This window comes from Pseudochaenichthys georgianus, chromosome 23, assembly GCF_902827115.2.
Source record: "Pseudochaenichthys georgianus chromosome 23, fPseGeo1.2, whole genome shotgun sequence".
Taxonomy (NCBI): Eukaryota; Metazoa; Chordata; class Actinopteri; order Perciformes; family Channichthyidae; genus Pseudochaenichthys; species Pseudochaenichthys georgianus.
The window spans coordinates 18658392-18678952 of NC_047525.1; the positions used below are offsets into that span (position 1 = coordinate 18658392).

Here is a 20561-nt window from a genome sequence, read left to right on the forward strand (position 1 = left end):
AATACGTAACATCACTACCTGTAACATCACTGTCCCTCCACCTGCCATACAGTAGGTTACTAACAAGATTACTTATATAATACAGTGATATAATACATGCTTAGTATGCTTACTTATATAAAACAGTAGTATTAAACATACCTTGTGTTTTCACTCTCACTTAAGTCCAGGGCCGGACTGGGACAATAAGTCAGGCCGGGAATTATACACCCAGCCAGGCCACTACCAGTTTTCTTTTGTGCCATTTTCCTGGATTTATTTGTCAATATTTACAGCGTTGCTGCCCATAGTGATAGCCCTAAACTTTAAATCTACTACCCCAGAATAAACATATGGACATGGGTTTATTTAAAAAAAATGTGCCAAGCTATTTAGGAACCTATCCATGTGAACATATTTTAAGTGGGGGTGGACCTCAAATCTTCTAGGGTGGGTCGGGGGACATGCTCCCCCGGTAAGATTAGTTTTTTAAATGTTGGACTTAAATGCATCAATCTGGTGCATTTTGAGGGGGAAATAAAGAGACCACACCCGCCATATGAAACAGAACTATATACATTTAAATAATCATAAAAAACATGGCTATAACCAATAACATACTATATCCAATATGAAAAAACATTGAAACTTGTTTATTTATTTGTTTTTTGTTCATTTATAGTTGTGAGTGTGTCTGGGCTCCTGAACCAGCCTCTCCTGTCTCCCTCCTCTCCCCCTGCTCCTCTTTGAGGCAGCAGCAAAGACTAGTTTTAGCTCTCAACAAGTTTTTAAAGTTTATCTTATACCTTTTGTAGTGGCAATTTCTTATATTACTTTATATCAGGGTGTCAAACTCAAGGCCCGGGGGCCACATTCGACCCGCGACTTCATTTTATGTGGCCCCACAAGAGCTTGCAAAGAATATAATATGATTATTATACGGTTACATGCTACAGAAGCACGTTGCCCATAAACTACATGTCCCACAATGCATCTCAAATATGACTTTTTGCTCAGAATTTGCCTTTTTTTTTTTCAAAATATGCATTTTTTGATAGAATTCCTTTTTCTCAGAATTAGATTTTTATTTCAAAATGTCACTTCTATTTCTTTTTTCTCCAGAATTTGGCTTTTCTTTTTAAATCATTTTCGGACGTATACGCACTGAAGAGACTTGCCCTAGACTTCTGCTTTCAGACGTAGTCAATTATGAAGTTATTACCCTATCCGATGATAATCCAATGCAGAGGCAATGATGTAATATAATACATTATTTTATATATATGATATATTTATATATGTATTTTTATATAGCTTTATATGGTAAAACCAAATGATGATATTATGCTTAGAAACTGTTTGGTCAACTCGACCTGTTGTACCACACGGTAGCTTCCTGCCAAGGTCGTACCTGGAAAATGGGGCTCTGCCTATGAGAGCATTGTAAGATAACAGTCAGGAGAATGTCTTATCTCTTTTCCTTTCTGCACAGCAACAGTCCTCTATAAAACACACACACACACATTATACCCTGTGCACACTCCTGCAGACTATCCTATACTCTGTGAGACCTGTGCCTTTGAAGCTTCAAATAAATAACCAACAAGACAACGCTGTTTGCTTTCACCAGTTTATTATTGATTACTCTCATTGTACATCTTTGCAGTATTGATGAGTCTAAAATATCCACAACACTTTTTTCACCTAGTTAATTTTTTTTGTTATTATTCATGCATATTTTACTAATCACTCCCCCCTCAAATGGAATATTATGTGTTTACATAAATGGTGACCAAACCGTTTGAGACCCACAGAGAACTTAGACTAACTATCTAAACACTCAAGAGTCCTTTACCTCACCTGAGCTGTAGTTATCAGTCTCTCAGTCTGACAGCAGAGGACTCTCCTCCACCTTGTTGACAGCTCATTATATATCTGTTAGCGCAGCTAGCTAGCACCAGATGCTAACAACAACAATACACGTAACCGGTGCCCGCGCTTTCTCTCGCTCGCGCCACACACACACACCCCCTGCCGAGCTTGAATGACACACAGAGACCAATGGAGCGCATTAGTGTGTGTGATCTGTATGAAAGTGGCCATGTCGGCAGGCCACATCATGTAGACAGCCAGTCACCCTCTGTGAGGCAGAGTCAGACCCACATTTGCGCAGCATTGCGTTCACAATACATAAAAAAAAAAAATCCTCAGGCCAGCAGGCCACTTAGCAGGCCAGGCCATCGGGAAACCTCCCGGTCCTCCCGATGGCCAGTCCGGGCCTGCTTAAGTCCCTCTCCCTTTGCCATCAATCCCAAATCAGCTGAGCTGCAACATTATACAGACAGGTAATAATCAACAGAATCACAAGGACACAATATGGCTCTGCTAAAAACACTCACTCTTACACGCACCAAAGTTATATTTATCTAATATTTAACTCCCTCCACCCCCGCATACAATCCCGTTTAGAAGCCCCTCTTCTCTAATTCAACAACGTTGAACGAAATGACATTAAGAGAACGGAATTTACAATTAAAAGGCTGTTCAACGTGTGTTGCTAACTTGCTTCGGTATGCTAGCTTAATCTGTTATCTGTAAACGTTCCCTAAATCTACTAATTTAGGGATAATCCACTGACATCCTTTAATACACATGTTAATTTGAATCAGATGTACTGATAATATCCGCAATATAAATCTTTAAACTTCTTCTTACCTTTAAAAGTCCGTCACGAACGGTCTATTATGCTGCAACTCCACAGCTGTGCTAGCCTTGGCGCTAACTTCCGGGGAACGATTGAGAGGCTCCACGATCCGCCATTGCTGTAAAAAAGTGGTCCATTGGAGTGAACGGAGATGTCGTAACTCTCAGTCTATATGGCGCTGGCTAAACCCAAACTTAGCTTTCATCAAAGATTCTTAATGAGAGGTTGAAAACCGTCTCTGCTTTCACGGAAGCCCCAGAAACTGCTGTTCTTTACTGAATGGTTAGTATAATCCATGTAGGGTCCAATTATTTGTGTTGGCCAGTAGGGTTGGGTACCGAGAACCGGTTCCGGTTCGGAACCGGTTCCAACATTTCGATTCCAACGGCATCATTTAGAAATGTGAATTTCGGTTCCGCTTTTCGATTCCTGAGGAAATGTTTCTCGCCGCTCTCCGTAGCCTACTGCATGACTGCGGCGGGGCGGGACATTTCCTACAGTGTAACCTGAGACTAGGGCCGGCCCGTTGCACTGGCGTTATAGATGTTCGCCTAGGGCGCCAGATCTGTGGAGGCGCTGCGCTGGCAGCTCTGGGAGAAAAAAAAAATGTTTTGACCGTTGGTGCTCATCCTAATTTTCGGCCTTGATGTAACAACATTCATAATTAAGTAAATGTAACACCCTTTTCACCCCGGCTACACGTTTCATTTGCCCTGTACGATGGGCGCTGCAAGTGATTAAAATGGGGGATGTTGGCTTATCTGGCAACCGCAGCTCACAGCCAAAATGCGAGTGAGCTAGGGAGAAAGGGAGGGCGCTGTTGTTATTAGCATCTGGTGCTAGCTGCTCTGACGGATATAAGAAGAAGATGTTTCTACAATGATGTGGAGGGAGAGTCCTCTCCAGTCATACTGAGAGGCTGATAACTACAGCTCAGTGAGGTAAAGGACTCTGAGGGTTTAAATAGTTCACTTTAGTCTAAGTTATCTCAGTGGGTCTCAAACGTTTTGATCACAATTTATGTAAACACATATTTCCAAGGCATTCTTTTATAATGATTGGGATAAAACAGGTTTGAAATCATTCCAATGTATACTATAGGACAGTAAACCAGACACATCGTTTTAAACTGGAGAGATAAAAACATATGCATAAATAAAATAGTAAAATAAGATATGAATGAACAACAAAAATAAAATGCGTTACATGTAGGCTATTTGTTATTTATTATTAAAATGTAAACCGATCTTTTTCATATGGGTGTTTAGAGTTGTACCCCCTAGATCTAGTCTCTAGTAATTCTGCGTGTGCACCAGATTGAAGCATTTTACTTCAAATGTTCAAACATTTCTTCCCGGTATGCCTGAGAAGGCAGATATGCTTGTTTTTCTCAACAAGAACTGTTTTTAAAAGTTGGACTGTTGCACTGTTGTAGCAGTGGTTCTCAGGTTAAGTTACATAGCAGTGAATATAACAGACTGATTCATGTGAATATTACTTTAAACTAACCTGTGTAAAAGTTTCTCGAATAAATGTAATTTTGTTGGTGGAAGAAGCATGTATCATTTGTTTACCCTGCCCCTCAAAGAATCGGAATCGAGAACCGTTAAGAACCGGAATCGAAAAGTAGAATCGGAATCGTGGAAATTCAAACGATACCCAACCCTATTGGCCAGTGTTAGGTAAGTGCTAGTTATGTACCCTACATCTATGTTAAGCTGTTCAATGTTCTACCAACACTATTTTATGTAGTTATTGTTGTGGAAATATTTTCCAAGGCCCATAACTTTGACCCAGTTTCAGTTCAAACTGTCCTGACTGAGCACACGCACCTGCAACCTTGGCTGCTGTGCTCTCAGTGTTCTGTCTCCCTGTTCCTGCCTTTTGGCGTCAGCTGATAGAGGTGTTATGATTTTATCTTGTTATGCAGCATATTGATGATGCTCTCAGAACTAGCTAAACACATGGGTCTGAGGGAGAGTTCTTTAGAATTGACGTGGCAACCCACCCGTGCAGTCTCACCGTGACTGCTGTGATTTGTGATGTGAATGCTCCGGCCGAAACTCCAAATAAACCTCCAGTGTTTGACATCAAAAGCTGCTGCTCTACAGTGTCTCCTTCCTGAGTCGGTGACTCCCACTGCATTGCTACACAGAAGTTTCCCTTACAGTTATAATATAAGATAATACATTGAGAGAGCTGAGACAGGCTATCCAAGCGTATCTGTTTGAATGTCCTTAAATTACAGTATTCCAAACAGCAGAACTTCTATGTATGTGATGTGACTGACAACCTGACATGGTTGAGCCTTTTCCCACACCTACTACTTGCCTGATCAGCCTGCTCTCAGCTTTCTCATTTGTCTGTGTTGTATTGAAGCAGTGTCCTAAATGTAAAATGACTGACATTTTGTTTTAAGAACTGTTCACCTGTGGCAAAGTGTTCCTGTGTAGCTGGAACAGCACTCTGCAACCACAATGTTGCACTGCTGTTCCAGACCGCACACTACTCCACACTCAACCTGGCTGCTGTCCCCCCTGTCCTCAGCTGCACTGAAACAGAGCAGCGATGGCACAAGCCAAGAACCATGGTAAGTACAGTATGAGTTCACAACCAATCCACGGTTTAATGAGTATTTCCTTTGTGCCAAGAGCTGATTTAGTATGTTGCATCAACGACCTTTTCAATTAATTTGACAATTCTTTTGTGTAATTAATAGGGTGTGAAACCAGGTAGAGTGAGTGACATGGTGTTCACTTCCACTAAGCCAAAGCAGTTTACAGTTGCTGACGCTGTAAGGTAATATCTATTGTCCTAAGTAATTGTATGTAGCCTGCTACAACTTTGTGATTGTTGTCTGAGTGTGAAATTGTTCTTAAAGTCCTAATTATCATATAAACATGTTCAAAGGAGTACACGTTACAAGGCCGTGCGGGGGGATCTGCCAGACCCAGATGTCCTCAAAGTCAGCGAGGCATACAAGGACTTCTCAGCAGACATCGCACCACGAAAAAAAAACGAATGGCTCACTACTCAACTCAACGACTAACACTCTTTCAGAGGATATGTTGGAAATGCACACATTATATATATTTTTTGCATCTACTTTCTGGATATTGTACATCTGTTCATCTGTTATATAAACTAGCATTACTTAAATATGCAGAGACTAATTGAAATGTTTAAATATGTATTTTCCCCCCGATATAACATCAACCTATGTTTTGTAAAAGTTTATTAAATGAATCTGTAAAATGTTATCATATTGTGGATTTATTAAATTATGTATTTTCCTTTGTTATTTATGTGTGTGTTTGTTTTGAGGATATAATTCATTAGTACCTAAACATAGTATGGTATAACTGCTTTTTGTAATGAAATACACAATTGGTTTGGGAGCAAGAAATCTTTTAATCGTTGTTGCCCAGGCTTGCCGAAATGAATGGAAACTTATCTCCCGATTATAACATTGTGGAACTTGCTGCTGTTAAATACCGTCAAACTATGTGCAATATGTGCTTTATTTTTTTTTTTTTTGATTTGTAGATTTGATTTGTTTTTTATCTGTATTTTTGAAAATTATATAACTTTTTATCTTTTTTTTTAGCATATTGTTTATCATATTATAACTTAGTACTTTTTTAGCATATTGTTTATTATAACTTAGTACTTTTTTAACGCATGTAAGATATTCAACACTAAGCTGTCTGTGGCTCTTTCCTGCTGTAACGCTGCACATGTCCCCTCTGTGGGACTAAAGGTATTCTGATTCTGATAACGGGACGAATTTGTACAAAGGGGCACACAGCAATGTAGTGCCGACTTTCTTACACGCTGGAAGGCCAATCGCTTCTTTTTTACCTGTTATTGTTTACTCTTCCTGTCTGCCTTCTTCTGGTGATTTATCTGAAGTCCAGCGCTCCGTCTTTTTTAAGCTATTTTCCTTTCTCTCTCTTGATCCTCCTTAGCAAAGGTCATTATAATCCTCGACAGCGGCCTGTAGCTCTTATTATACATCCATGGTCTGTAGTACTGTATTAACAACGTGTCACATGTTCAGAATCGAGTAACTGTGAAATGTTCAATACAGCTGTATATAATATACAGCGTAGGTAGGCTATATTGTTGGACTACTACATCTCACCCTATACCTCATTACACTTATATTTCCATAAAATGTATACTGTACAATATTTTCACAATGTTTTACCACTATTGTGACAATTGGCTTTGACGTTATTGCACTTTTGTCAAAGCAAATTGAACTCTAAATGTAAACATAAAAACACTGTACAGCACTACACGTAGCCTACAGGCATCTTCATTCATGGGGAATCATTTCTCAAAAATATGTTTACAAGGTTTATTAACAAGGCTTTTTGTAATGTGGCTGTTTCAATTGCATGTGGTTCACCCCGTGTTAGTTGCTTCTGCCACTTTACACAAATAAAAACTCATGAACTGTGGGTCCAGGAGAATCTTTATTGACAGGCCTGAATCGCATAAATTAGACTCAGTCCTTAGATGAGACCAAACCTGTTTCATTGGTGGCAATGCACTGCTCTAACTGTGCTGCAAAATCCAAATAGCTCTCATGATGGCCAGGTAGGCGCAGGGTCAGAAAGCAGGTGGACGACCTGGGGGTAGGGATGTTCATAGTTAGTTGATAGTGAATGTGTCTTTAATGTTCTGTCTCATTGATTAAGTTTACCAAATGTAAATGATCATTTTGTCATGAGTGCTAAAGGGACTAAGTTTACATGTGAACATTCTGTCAATAAAAATCATAATTTATTAGACAAATGATAAACAAATCCTCTCCATCAAATTAAGTATGCCTTACACATTATAAGAAAAATATGATGAATTCATAATGTTAGCATGTATTTTGAATATCCCTACCGAGGAAAATCTCCTTTCACCACATGCATCTGCATTCCCTTCATTGGAACGTCCCATCCTACCCAGAAGGTGACCAGTTGTCTTAGCTGTGTTGGGGATGCTGAAGGAAATGGAAATAAAACAATAATTTGAAGAGTAACTGAAACATGATAGCATATTATGAATATGCTTTAATAAAGCACTCATCGGTTAGAAAGCCATCGTCCCAACAAAGTTACAACACTTTTTATGGAAGAAAATGAAATAATAAATCCCTGTTTTTAGAACTAGGGCAAAGCCATCTTAATGATATCCTGCCAGTGATGTCACAGGGACAGTTGACTCCTCTTTTGTAAACTTTAACTCTTAAACACACTTAGAGAATGAACAAATATAAAGAAAATCGATTACCATTCTCGATGAACTGGCGAAGATACTCTGCAACCTGACTTTTGACAGTCATAGAGTACTCCCCTTCGTCATCTGACGACAACTCCAAAGGCCACTCAATATGGTCAAGCACGGTCTGTAACGATAACAGGTATAAAAAAATCTGTCTTTTGGAATAAACAAAGATCTAGATCAAGGAACATTGTATTTTGTAAAGCTATACCATTGTAAACATAAAATAGTTATGTTGTCCAATAACATCATTAACACATTGCACATGTAATGATCTTTTGCAAAATGTACTTATTAATAGTTCAGGGTTCATACACTTTTTCACCAATGATTTTCAATGACTTTTCTATGACTTCTCAATGACCTTTACCTCATTTTCCATGACCAAAAAAAAATTCCCACTGAAAATGGTTTATTTTAACATGGAACACGAAAATAAGGTCTGCATATGAAACATGTTGTGCCTATCTAAAACAAATCAAATAGTAGGCTTACTAGCTTCTACACGCTAAAGCAACTGTAGTCAGGGAGGCTGGTATGAAAAGGTGGCAAGGACCCGACCCCTGACCCCCTGAAAGCAGCAGTGTCAATAATAACAGAAACGCCAAAGAGTCACATCTAATAGAAATATATAAAAGCATTTATTTTAATTGTGTAGCAGTCAGTTTATAATTCTGGCAGCACTGTTGAGCATTTTGAAAATGTATTGTCATGCCTGTGCAAGGCTTAGTCTTTCTATCTTTATAGCCACTGGTGTAAAGTAACTAAGTTCATAAACTCAACAAGTACTATACGTGGGTACAATTTTGAGATACTTGTACTTTATTTAAGTATTTCAATGTTTTGCTACTTTGTACTTCTACTCCTCTACAGTTCAGGGGTACATGGTGTACTTCTACTCCTCTACAGTTCAGAGGTACATGGTGTACTTCTACTCCACTACAGTTCAGAGGTACATGGTGTACTTCTACTCCTCTACAGTTCAGAGGTACATGGTGTACTTCTACTCCACTACAGTTCAGAGGTACATGGTGTACTTTTCCTCCATTACATGTATTTAATACCTTTAGTTACTCTACAGATGTGGATGAATGATGTGAAATCTAATCAAGTGTTGAATCAGACTTTAGTTCCACCTGGAGTAAATCCACCAGCTACCCTGCAGTATACAAAGTCATTCAGACTAGCTGCACCTTCACCAGCTTTGAGAACACTTTGATGATCAATCATTATAAAACATATCATATATATTATTCTGAAATGGACCAATCTGCACAATGACTACTTTTACTGTCGCAACTTTCACTATATTTTGATGAGAATACTTTTCTACTTTTACTTGAGTAACATTTTGAATGAGTATTCCTACACTCTGGTACTTCTACTTTTACTCAAGTACAAGATCTGAGTACTTCTACTTTTACTACCAGATCAGAGTACTTCTACTTTTACTCAAGTACAAGACCTGAGTACTTCTACTTTTATTCAAGTACAAGACCTGAGTACTTCTACTTTTACTCAAGTACAATACCTGAGTACTTCTACTTTTACTCAAGTACAAGACCTGAGTACTTCTACTTTTACTCAAGTACAAGACCTGAGTACTTCTACTTTTACTAAAGTACAAGACCTGAGTACTTCTACTTTTAGTCAAGTACAAGATCTGAGTACTTCCACTTCTACTAAAGTACAAGATCTGAGTACTTCTACTCAAGTACAACATCTGAGTACTTCTACTTATCTGAGTACTTCTACTTTAACTCAAGTACAAGACCTGAGTACTTCTACTTTTACTTAAGTAAAAGACCTGAGTACTTCTACTTTTACTCTAGCACAATATATACCACCTCCGTTTATAGCCTATGAAAAAAACTATTAGAAAATGTGGAAATTGATGTGAGATATTGTACCAAAGAAGTGTGATACATGTAAAAGGGCAGAAAGTCTTGTTGCAATTTCCAGACATTAAAAGAGGTCTGTTGAGTTCCCTGGTAATTATCAAATAGTAGCAGTTAAGTGAATACTGTTCAAGCAATACCTGTGTTTGTGTTTTATAGTGATTTCTCTGTTTTTATCCTTTCATAAATGTGAGGACTGAAATGGCGAGAGACAAAGGGCTGTAAAATAAGTTTTATTGCAGTGGGGGATGTCGAGGTATGCAACACAGGGTGTGGGGAGAGGAAATTCTGTTTGAGATTTCTGGCAGGCCAGGTTTTAAGGAAATCTATGTATCTTGAATAAGTATATGTGTGAGTTTATACATTTCTGTGTGTTAATAGTTGAAGGAACAAAAGGTACATTTTTCCTCTCCAATATAGAGAGGTTTTTTGATAGATTTCTGAAACAATGTTCCCTTTTTCTTAGAAATAGATGAGCACAATAGTTTTTTCTTTGACTTTTTACCTGTTTATCAAAAGAGTGTTTTAAGCTATTTGTGAAGAAGGAAGATGCAGAATTAAGGGTGATTTCTGTTTGGAGTGTAAAGATTATCCCTGATAATGTTTTCTGGGTTAAACCATCGATAGGTTTACAAATGGGGAGGGACATTTTCCTTGAGTTTTAATGAGGTGCCTTCCCAACACCTGTGGCTTTAAAAGCTGCCAGGCGCTGATTTCCCTGTGAGATAGCATTTTGGTATCTCCCCAATGAAACGCCACCCCTTCTTTTGTATTAGGGAAATGTTTTTCTGGTGGTTGGGTCTCTCTTCATGCGCTGACAAGACGATAGGATGTCCGCAGTGCGTGAATAAGGGCGGGAGTACTCCACACATTGCTTATATGACTCTTTGAATTGTATAAGTAATGTATTATATTATATCGTATTGCATTATTATTACTACTTTGTTTAATTAAAACGGATTATTGTTTAACTGGTATCCTGGTGTCTTCTAATTCCTTCCCCGTTATGATTTCAAGCAGGACTCGTCAAAACAACACGCGGTGAGGAGTTGGGTTGTAAAAACCCCCACCTCGCAACAAGTGGTGACCCGACGTTAGCGAGTGGGAGTTCACAGAGAGTCACATCAGGAGCCAGCGGACGAAGCTGTCCAGGGGGGCACCTCGAAATACTTCTGACAACTAAAAACAGAGCTCTATACAAAAACACAGGTAAGCACGGATACCCGTTACACTCGAAATCTGTGATTTGGATATATTCAAATTTTTTAGAGTTGTCAGGAATATTTCTCAGTGTCATAGACTTTATGATAAAATAATGCAATGCATATATTAGTATAGGTAGGTAACGAGAGACTACTGATCTTATAAGATAGTGTAATGCATACATTAGCATAGATAGGTAACGACAGACTATAATTGTGGTATAATTATGCAGTACATATAGAATAAAGTAGGTAACTTTGGACTACTCTATGATGATAAAGCAAAGGTTGAGGATGCTACACGTGAAGCGACGAGAAATGTAAGAAAATGGTGCAGGGCCCCGTTGGTTTTTACAGAAATCAAGTCGGCAATTTCAAGTCGGGGAAGTCCAGTGGGTTTCATAAGAAATGATATCCATCCAGGGCGAAACTGAATAATACTTCTTCAGCCTCATAGGACGCTGGAGTGTATTATATGTTATAAATCCAAGGGAGAGTTACGCAAATTTCAAAAAGCCATTTTGAAACGAACGGAATCTCGTTCTCTTGTTCTGTGGGGTTATTAATCTAAGAAGCTAAACGTGACGATAAAGGATTCTGTTGACCTGGGTTTCGGCTCCATGAGGATGTCACATAGCTGAAAAGCCGCGTCGAAGCGCATTCTAAGGTCGCATTATCTGTTGAAATAAACATCGCACCAAAAAAGCTCGATAGACTGTACGGGGAATAATTTTATGTGAATAACTACTAATAAATAAGGGAGAAAAGACCAGATACATACGCAAAGTTTAAGCTGGTTGCTCTCAGAAGCATCTTTCCCCTCAAGTGAGGTGGAACTGGTGAGGTGCCGCCATCTGGTGGAGGTATTTTGTAGTACTTCTTGCATTATTACATTCCATTTGACTGGCGCCTTTAATCCGAAGCGACTCACAATAAGTGCGTTAGACTAGGAAAAATAAGAACACAGGATAATTGAAATATATATCTGGGTTAATAGAGCCAAAATATTACAAGTACTACTCAACTGCCTTTCGGTAAGCCAGTCCGTTAATAGCATTATAAGTGCTTCTGGTAGTACTTCTTGATTAATATAATATAATATATATATATATATATATATAAATATATATATACATTCAAAGTGGGGGTGTAATACTTCAGTTTTTTACACTCAAAATAGTTACACATTTGAATTAAGGGCAGGACAGTTAAATAAATACATTAACTACGTTAGGAGTAACGACGAGAATTTGTCCATTATATTAATAAATAACACTGAACACATAGCAACCTAGTCAGATAAATAATATATAATCACCATGGAGGGACAGTTTAAAAATAAAGATTTACACGTCCCAATTCCCGGAAGTTTCCGAGAGCAATGGAGACAGACTGAGAGATTGATTCTCAGTGGACTCAAACAGGGAGACAAGAAAAAGGCTTGTGCCGACCTTGGGTTCCTCCATAAAAAAATGATAGAAGAAGACAGAGTGGGAGGAGATGAAGCTCTAGGAAATTTAAGCTCAGCTCTAAATGTTTATGAACGACAACTTGTAAAAAAACTGGGTGACCTAAACCAAAAAAAGCACGGATTAGTAAGCCGGAGGAAACTAAACAAAGATAAGGGAGAAAAGTCAGATAAAGGATTGCGAGTAGTAGACATTAATTGTGTTTGTAAGTTTATGAAGAAAGAGTAGAAAGTAAACGGGAGGTTGACAGAAAACTGCTATTAACTGCTATTAACCAGTTTCAGCAGCTACTGTCATATCTGTGTTCTAAAGAGAACATATGTTGCATTTACAATTCATATTAAGGAAGTCCACAATTGATACCATTAAAGACCTTTTTTGGTTTCAAATTAAAGAAGATTTTAAAGATGAAGTAAGCAGGACTTCAACTAGACAAAAGATATTTTACAATGTGGTTTTAGTACTTTTAATGGAGTAAAGAATCCGGGTAGACTACTGCCATTGATTTGTTTTAACATTCACATGTTTCAGCATTCCTGACCATATAGACACTCAGCCGTTTTATTTTGTAACCCTTTGGGAGAGAGATTTAAATTGAGTTTTTCTCCAGTTGCTGATTTATTGTGATTACAGGGGCACTGGAAAGTTGTGCGCCACCTTTGGGTTGTACTCTGAATCAGTGTGTTGGTGAAGAGTTGCTCACTACAGAAACAGAAGAACTGTGCAAAGAACGCATCTGAGGAGGGTTTGACATTTTGCGTGTACCTCGTTGCCAAGGCAACAGTGGTGGGAAGAGGAACAGCAGTTTTGGGGGATTCCTGCTGTGCAGAGGACAAGTGTGTCTGCTGACTGTAGCACATTGATCCAGAGGTGCCTTCCCCCTCAGGACATCCCAGTGCAAGAGTTTCATTAATCCTATTGGCTACAGCTGCAGAGGACAACGCATTACTGACTGTTCACAATGTGACAAGATCTTGAGACAGGCTGGTCTCAGACGGTTCAGACTCTGAGGAAAATATGCGATGATTTGACAGCATAACTGTGCAAGAGTTTTCCAGAGGGTGGTGTACAACAATAACATTAGTGTTTGAGAGGGGAGGCTGATTGTTTAAACGATGGTCTGGAATACTGAAAAGATTAAAGTTTAATATTCTTGGTTGACAAACAACACATCTGATTATTAGGTCACACATAATAATTTAGACATATAAACTAACTATGAGTAAAGGGATGAATGGAGTTCATATCCTAGGGAGGGTTAGTTAGGTTGCGAATACTGCGCAGGGTATTTGCTAATGTATTTTGAAGAACAAATAACAAGGACACAAGTCCAATTTTGTTTTGTTTTTAGATTGAATTGTCCGTTACCAAAACTGTTCACCTTGTGTCTAGATTTGGACTTTGATGGTAAGGGAGTATTTAGGCTTATTTGTATACATCTGACATTTTAAAATATGTTGGCTGTTCACCAGATAGACATTGGTTAAGAACTTTTCTGAAGATTGAATATTTGTTCCATTTCTACATATTCCTATTTAAAAAGTAATTTTAGAGTAAAGAGGGCTGATGCTGACATGGGAAATAATGTGGGGCCTTCAATCACCCATTGTAAGGGTGCATATTATTGACGACCAATAGGGAGGAGGGGTCACTCGACCCACCCGAGTGGTTTTAAAATCTTACTTGCGGCTTCACAGGAAGCGCACGGCACCAGATTATGAGTTTAGAGGACTAGCGGCACCACCTCCTAATGGACATTCATTTAGTTAGTAATTAACTGACATTTAGAGATGTTAAAAAGTAAAAACATACCTACCATGAGGGATGATTCCTAAGTTCAGCTACAAACCATTGATGAAATTACTTCTGTTTTTAGGTCCTTGATGAAGGAAGGAGTGATTGTTACATGTTCAGGACACCCAGGGTTCCACGCACTGTTAAAGAGGGTAACATTGTTCTTTAAGTGCACCAGAATTGAAGATAAATTAATAGAATGAGTTATGGAATACATAGCAGAGCTTTACAGATCCTAGTAATGTTTTGACACAAGATAATAGTGATGTACACAAGTTTCTGAATTACATCTATTAGACGTGTTGATATTGATTAGGTGTAAATGAACTGCAGTAGTAGTACAATAAGGAAGTGACATTTTTTGGCTAACACTTTTCAGGGAATTTGGGAAAACAGAGATATCTTGAACATTATAGTTGTAATTGTGAATTAATAAATGATGGCGCTCCATATATACAGATTTTTATAGACGGAGGATGCTGGCCTGTGCTGGAACATCAGAGTCTCTGCAGAGCACGACACATGGCCAAAAAGACTGAGACCAACTGACCGACAGGGTAACTTGGGAAGGCACTCTCAATGACTGACTCTGAGGTGTACCTGACCAAAACCTGACTTTACAACCTGACAGTGTGAGTGTGAGTGAGAGTGTATGTCTGCATCTGATCAGTGCAACTGCATGATTTAAAACGATGACTAATCAGCATGTTTTGGACTAACACATTATTTCTGTGTGATAATAATGTGTGAAATGAGAGGTTTCCTAACATTGCACAAAAGGGGAAACCGTTTCTAACCTACTTCAATCAATCAATCAATGTTTATTTATATAGCCCAATATCACAAATGTTACATTTGTCTCAGTGGTCTTCACAGTGTGTACAGAATATCAGTATGACAATACGACACCCTCTGTCCTTAGACCCTCACATCGTACAAGGAAAAACTTCCAAAGAAAACCCAGTTTAAAGGGAAAAATGGGAGAAACCTCAGGGAGAGCAACAGAGGAGGGATCCCTCTCCCAGGACGGACAGACGTGCAATAGATGCCGTGTGTAAATTGAAAAGATAATACATTTGCAACATAGGTAGTCCAAATGTTTGGAAATGCATGTGTGTATAATAGGAAGATGAATCCACGAGGATATCCATCCAGGACCTATGATCCAGGACCACAGCCACGACTCAAGATCCAGCGCTCGCGATCCAGGACACAGGACCGCAGGATCATCCATGACTCCGGATCCCAGCGTATATAGACACCAAAAAGAAAGACATTTGGGGAAGCTGGGTTAATCGGAGTGTACACGGGTATAGACAGAGAGAAGGAAGAAGTAAGATGTCCCCCGACAAACTAAGCCTATATCAGCAAAACTAGGGGCTGAATCTAATCAGCCCTAACTATAAGCTTTATCAAAAAGGAAGGTCTTAAGCGCACTCTTAAAAACGGATAGGGTGTCTGCCGCCCGAACACAAACTGGAAGCTGATTCCACAAATGTGGAGCTTGATAAGAAAAGGCTCTGGCTCCCATTGTACTTTTAAAGATTCTAGAAACAACCAACAACCCTGCATTCTTGGAACGCAATGCCCTAGTAGGACAGTAGGGTATAATGAGTTATTTAAGGTAAGATGGCGCCTGCCCATTAAGGGCTTTGTAGGCGAGAAGAAGAATTTTTAATTCTATCCTGTGTTCTATAGGGAGCCAGTGTAAGGCAGCCAGAACAGGAGTAATGTGGTCCCTTTTCCTAACTCTGGTTAGTACACGAGCCGCAGCATTTTGAATCAGCTGAAGCGACTTGATTGACTTCTTAGTACTCCCTGATAATAAAGAGTTACAATAATCCAGCCTAGAAGTAACAAATGCATGGACTAGTTTCTCTGCATCGTTTTGAGGCAAGATATGCCTGATTTTTGCAATGTTACGTAGATGGAAGTAGGCGGTCCTTGAAATTGATTTTATGTGGGCGTTAAAGGATAAATCCTGATCAAATATAACACCAAGATTCCTTACAGTCTCACTGGAGGCCAAATTAATGCCATCCATAGTTAGTATGTCTTTAGATAATTTGTTTCGTAGATTCTTCGGGCCAAGTACAATAACTTCAGTTTTGGTCGTGTTTAACATCAAAAAGTTTAAGGTCATCCACGTTTTTAAGTCCTTAAGGCAGTCTTGAATTTTATTTAGATGATTAATTTCATCAGGCTTGATTGATAAATATAGTTGAGTATCATCCGCATAACAATGAAAGTTTACAGAATGATTCCTTATAATATTGCCTAACGGAAGCATATATAATGTGAATAAAATAGGTCCGAGAACTGAGCCCTGTGGCACTCCATGGCTAACTTTGGTTTGCGTGGAAGATTCATCGTTAACACGTACAAACTGAGAGCGTTCAGATAGATAGGACCTAAACCAGCCTAAAGCAGTTCCCTGTATGCCAACTAAGTGCTCTAGTCTTTGCAATAGGATATCATGGTCGATAGTATCAAATGCAGCACTAAGATCGAGCAAAACAAGAATAGAGACAAGTCCCTTGTCTGAGGCTATTAGAATATCATTTGTGACTTTAACCAGAGCTGTCTCTGTGCTATGATGTGTTCTAAAGCCAGACTGAAAATCTTCAAATAAATCATTGTTTTTTAAGTAATCACACAACTGTTTTGCGACCGCTTTCTCAAGAATTTTTGAGAGGAACGGAAGATTAGAAATAGGTCTATAGTTGGCTAAAACCTCTGGATCGAGGTTGTGCTTTTTAAGAAGCGGTTTTATCACTGCTACTTTGAATGATTGTGGAACATAGCCTGATAATAAAGACATATTCATAATATTTAATAAAGAAGTGCTAATTAATGGAAAAACTTCCTTCAACAGCTTAGTTGGAATTGGGTCTAACATGCACGTTGATGGTTTCACTCCCACAGGAGGTGGCGGTTTGCAGAATGTGAAACTCAAACTATGACATTTGAAGATTCTGTTTCTTTTAGGACTGAATGATGGAGAGAAACACTCTCAAGTGTTTACTGGGGAAATGATGGATGTACATTTGGGAAAAATGTTTGGTATTGTCTTATAATCCATTATGACCTGAAGGTTTTCTTCCCATACAGGATTTTGTTTACACATGAGATAATGTGTAAAAAAGAGGGAGTGTAAACTTTACAATGTACATTTCTCATTTAGGGACTGAAAGGAACCTGCTGCCCCAACTCGATTGTTCAATCTGACGATTGATTGACAGTTTTAGAATTGACCTGCTCCATATCTGGGGATAACACACTGTTTGATGAATGTTGACATGTCTCTAATATTGATTGAGTTATAGCAGGTAACACAGATAAAGAATCAGTGGCCAAGGGGCTACCAGAGAGATGTAAGTCCAGAATGGAATACTGAAGAAGCTGACCGACACCCCACCAACAGGCTCCAAGTGGCCACGCACTGGTGGGTCAAACGGCTGAGGGCCCCAGAGCCCGGAGCGTAGGCTTGAGGGATTTGTATCAGATTTCTCCACACAGGGTGTTGACGCCAAAAGGGGAACCCGAGACGCAGGAGGCTGACTGTCAACCCCAGGCTCTCCGGCCCCGACCGAGTGACCCAGAGGACATCCATCCAGCAGTCGTCCCAGGAGGCATCATCATCGGAGCGGAGAAGGAGGATCGAGAGGACATCCATCCAGCAGTCGTCCCAGGAGGCATCATCATCGGAGCGGAGAAGGAGGATCGAGAGGACATCCATCCAGCAGTCGTCCCAGGAGGCATCATCATCGGAGCGGGGAAGGAGGATCGGGAGGACATCCATCCAGCAGTCGTCCCAGGAGGCATCATCATCGGAGCGGAGAAGGAGGATCGAGAGGACATCCATCCAGCAGTCGTCCCGGGAGGCATCATCATCGGACCGGAGAAGGAAGATCGAAAGGACATCTATTCAGCATCGACTCGGAAGCCGCCATCAGCAAGCCGGAGGAGAAGGAAGACATCTCTCTAGCAGGCAGCCCAGAAGCCGCAGTCAGCGGATCAGAGGGGACAAAGACACGGCAAGCCAGGACGGCACAGGGGACTCCACTCTCCGCTGAAACAGGAGTGTGTGTTAAGTGCAACAAGACGGTGTATGGAGCCAGCCAGGCCTGCCAAGCGATGGGCAGCCTCTACCATGACAGCTGCTTCACCTGCAGCGCCTGTAGTCGAAGGCTGAGAGGGAAGGCGTTCTACTATGACGCAGGAAGGGCTTTCTGTTAAGAGGACTTTCTGTACTCTGGGTTCCAGCAGTCTGCAGACAAGTGCAACGCAGGTGGACATCTGATCATGGACATGCAGGCCGGCAGGCCCTGGGGAAGTCTTACCGCCCCGGTTGTTTCCGCTGCGTCATCTGCAACGAGAGCCTGGACGGAGTGCCCTTCACTGTAGACACTGAGAATAAAATCTACTGTCTGAAAGACTACCACAGGGTCCTGGCGCCTAAATGTGCTGCGTGTAACCAGCCCATCCTGCCCTCAGAGGGGTCTGATGAAACCATTCGAGTTATATCCATGGACAAAGACTAACCTGTGGGTGTTGTTGTGTGCCGTGCATCCGCTCATTATGTGTCGGACTAATCCGTTCCACCATTGAGGGAAAAGCTGCTTCTCCCCCTCCTGACACTGTTGGCCTGTGTCTCGGAGGACGAGTATGGAGACTCAGCAGACAAGGACGCAGTTTTTTGACATTTTTTGGTCTCCCTCTCATTCTGCCATAAGAAATTGCTATGAAGGGCTGTTTCTAAATGTTTAAAGGGCTCTAAATATAATGTTGAGAGATGAACACAGTGGAGAGGAGCGACAATAGTTATGGTTCAAGTGCCTTGTGTAAGTTGCACTCTTTTTTAAGAGTGCAAAAGAGGGAATTGTGGAAATTGATGTGAGATATTGTACCAAAGAAGTGTGATACATGTAAAAGGGCAGAAAGTCTTGTTGCAATTTCCAGACGTTAAAAGAGGTCTGTTGAGTTCCCTGGTAATTATCAAATAGTAGCAGTTAAGTGAATACTGTTCAAGCAATACCTGTGTTTGTGTTTTATAGTGATTTCTCTGTTTTTATCCTTTCATAAATGTGAGGACTAAAATGGCGAGAGACAAAGGGCTGTAAAATAAGTTTTATTGCAGTGGGGGATGTCGAGGTATGCAACACAGGGTGTGGGGAGAGGAAATTCTGTTTGAGATCTCTGGCAGGCCAGGTTTTAAGGAAATCTATGTATCTTGAATAAGTATATGTGTGAGTTTATACATTTCTGTGTGTTAATAGTTGAAGGAACAAAAGGTACATTTTTCCTCTCCAATATAGAGAGGTTTTTTGATAGATTTCTGAAACAATGTTCCCTTTTTCTTAGAAATAGATGAGCACAATAGTTTTTTCTTTGACTTTTTACCTGTTTACCTAGTTTACCATCAAAAGAGTGTTTTAAGCTATTTGTGAAGAAGGAAGATGCAGAATTAAGGGTGATTTCTGTTTGGAGTGTAAAGATTATCCCTGATAATGTTTTCTGGGTTAAACCATCGATAGGTTTACAAATGGGGAGGGACATTTTCCTTGAGTTTTAATGAGGTGCCTTCCCAACACCTGTGGCTTTAAAAGCTGCCAGGCGCTGATTTCCCTGTGAGATAGCGTTTTGGTATCTCCCCAATGAAACGCCACCCCTTCTTTTGTATTAGGGAAATGTTATTCTGGTGGTTGGGTCTCTCTTCATGCGCTGACAAGACGATAGGATGTCCGCAGTGCGTGAATAAGGGCGGGAGTACTCCACACATTGCTTATATGACTCTTTGAATTGTATAAGTAATGTATTATATTATATCGTATTGCATTATTATTACTACTTTGTTTAATTAAAACGGATTATTGTTTAACTGGTATCCTGGTGTCTTCTAATTCCTTCCCTGTTATGATTTCAAGCAGGACTCGTCAAAACAACACGCGGTGAGGAGTTGGGTTGTAAAAAACCCCACCTCGCAACAAAAACGAAGGCTAAAGCTAACGTTAGCAGATAGTGACAATGTATGCTATTGCTAGCTAGCTAGCTCAACGATTCCTTAATGATATTGTGACAGAAAAACATTTCACATCACGCTCTGCCGCTCTGCTCTGAACACCTGAACGGCCCGTTCTAACAGCTGTTCACCAGCGGTGCAGTCTGTGCCACAGTGACTCCGCACAGTTAACGAACGCACCGTAGATAATGTAGCTGACCGTCATACCGG

General features: G+C 40.0%; 2 long non-coding RNA genes across 2 annotated transcripts; one reads left to right on the forward strand and one right to left on the reverse strand.

Annotated features, from left to right (window-relative positions):
- The first annotated feature begins 5125 nt into the window (after positions 1-5125).
- LOC139433001 (uncharacterized) lies at positions 5126-5878 on the forward strand. The gene is made up of 3 exons (XR_011642574.1): positions 5126-5273; positions 5403-5482; positions 5594-5878. It is a non-coding gene; the product is annotated as an uncharacterized lncRNA (long non-coding RNA).
- Positions 5879-7227: 1349 nt separating this feature from the next.
- On the reverse strand, positions 7228-8066 carry LOC139432985 (uncharacterized). Its single transcript, XR_011642554.1, has 3 exons — positions 7976-8066; positions 7586-7685; positions 7228-7320 (listed from the first exon to the last, which is right to left on the reverse strand). It is a non-coding gene; the product is annotated as an uncharacterized lncRNA (long non-coding RNA).
- Between the last annotated feature and the right edge of the window lie 12495 nt (positions 8067-20561).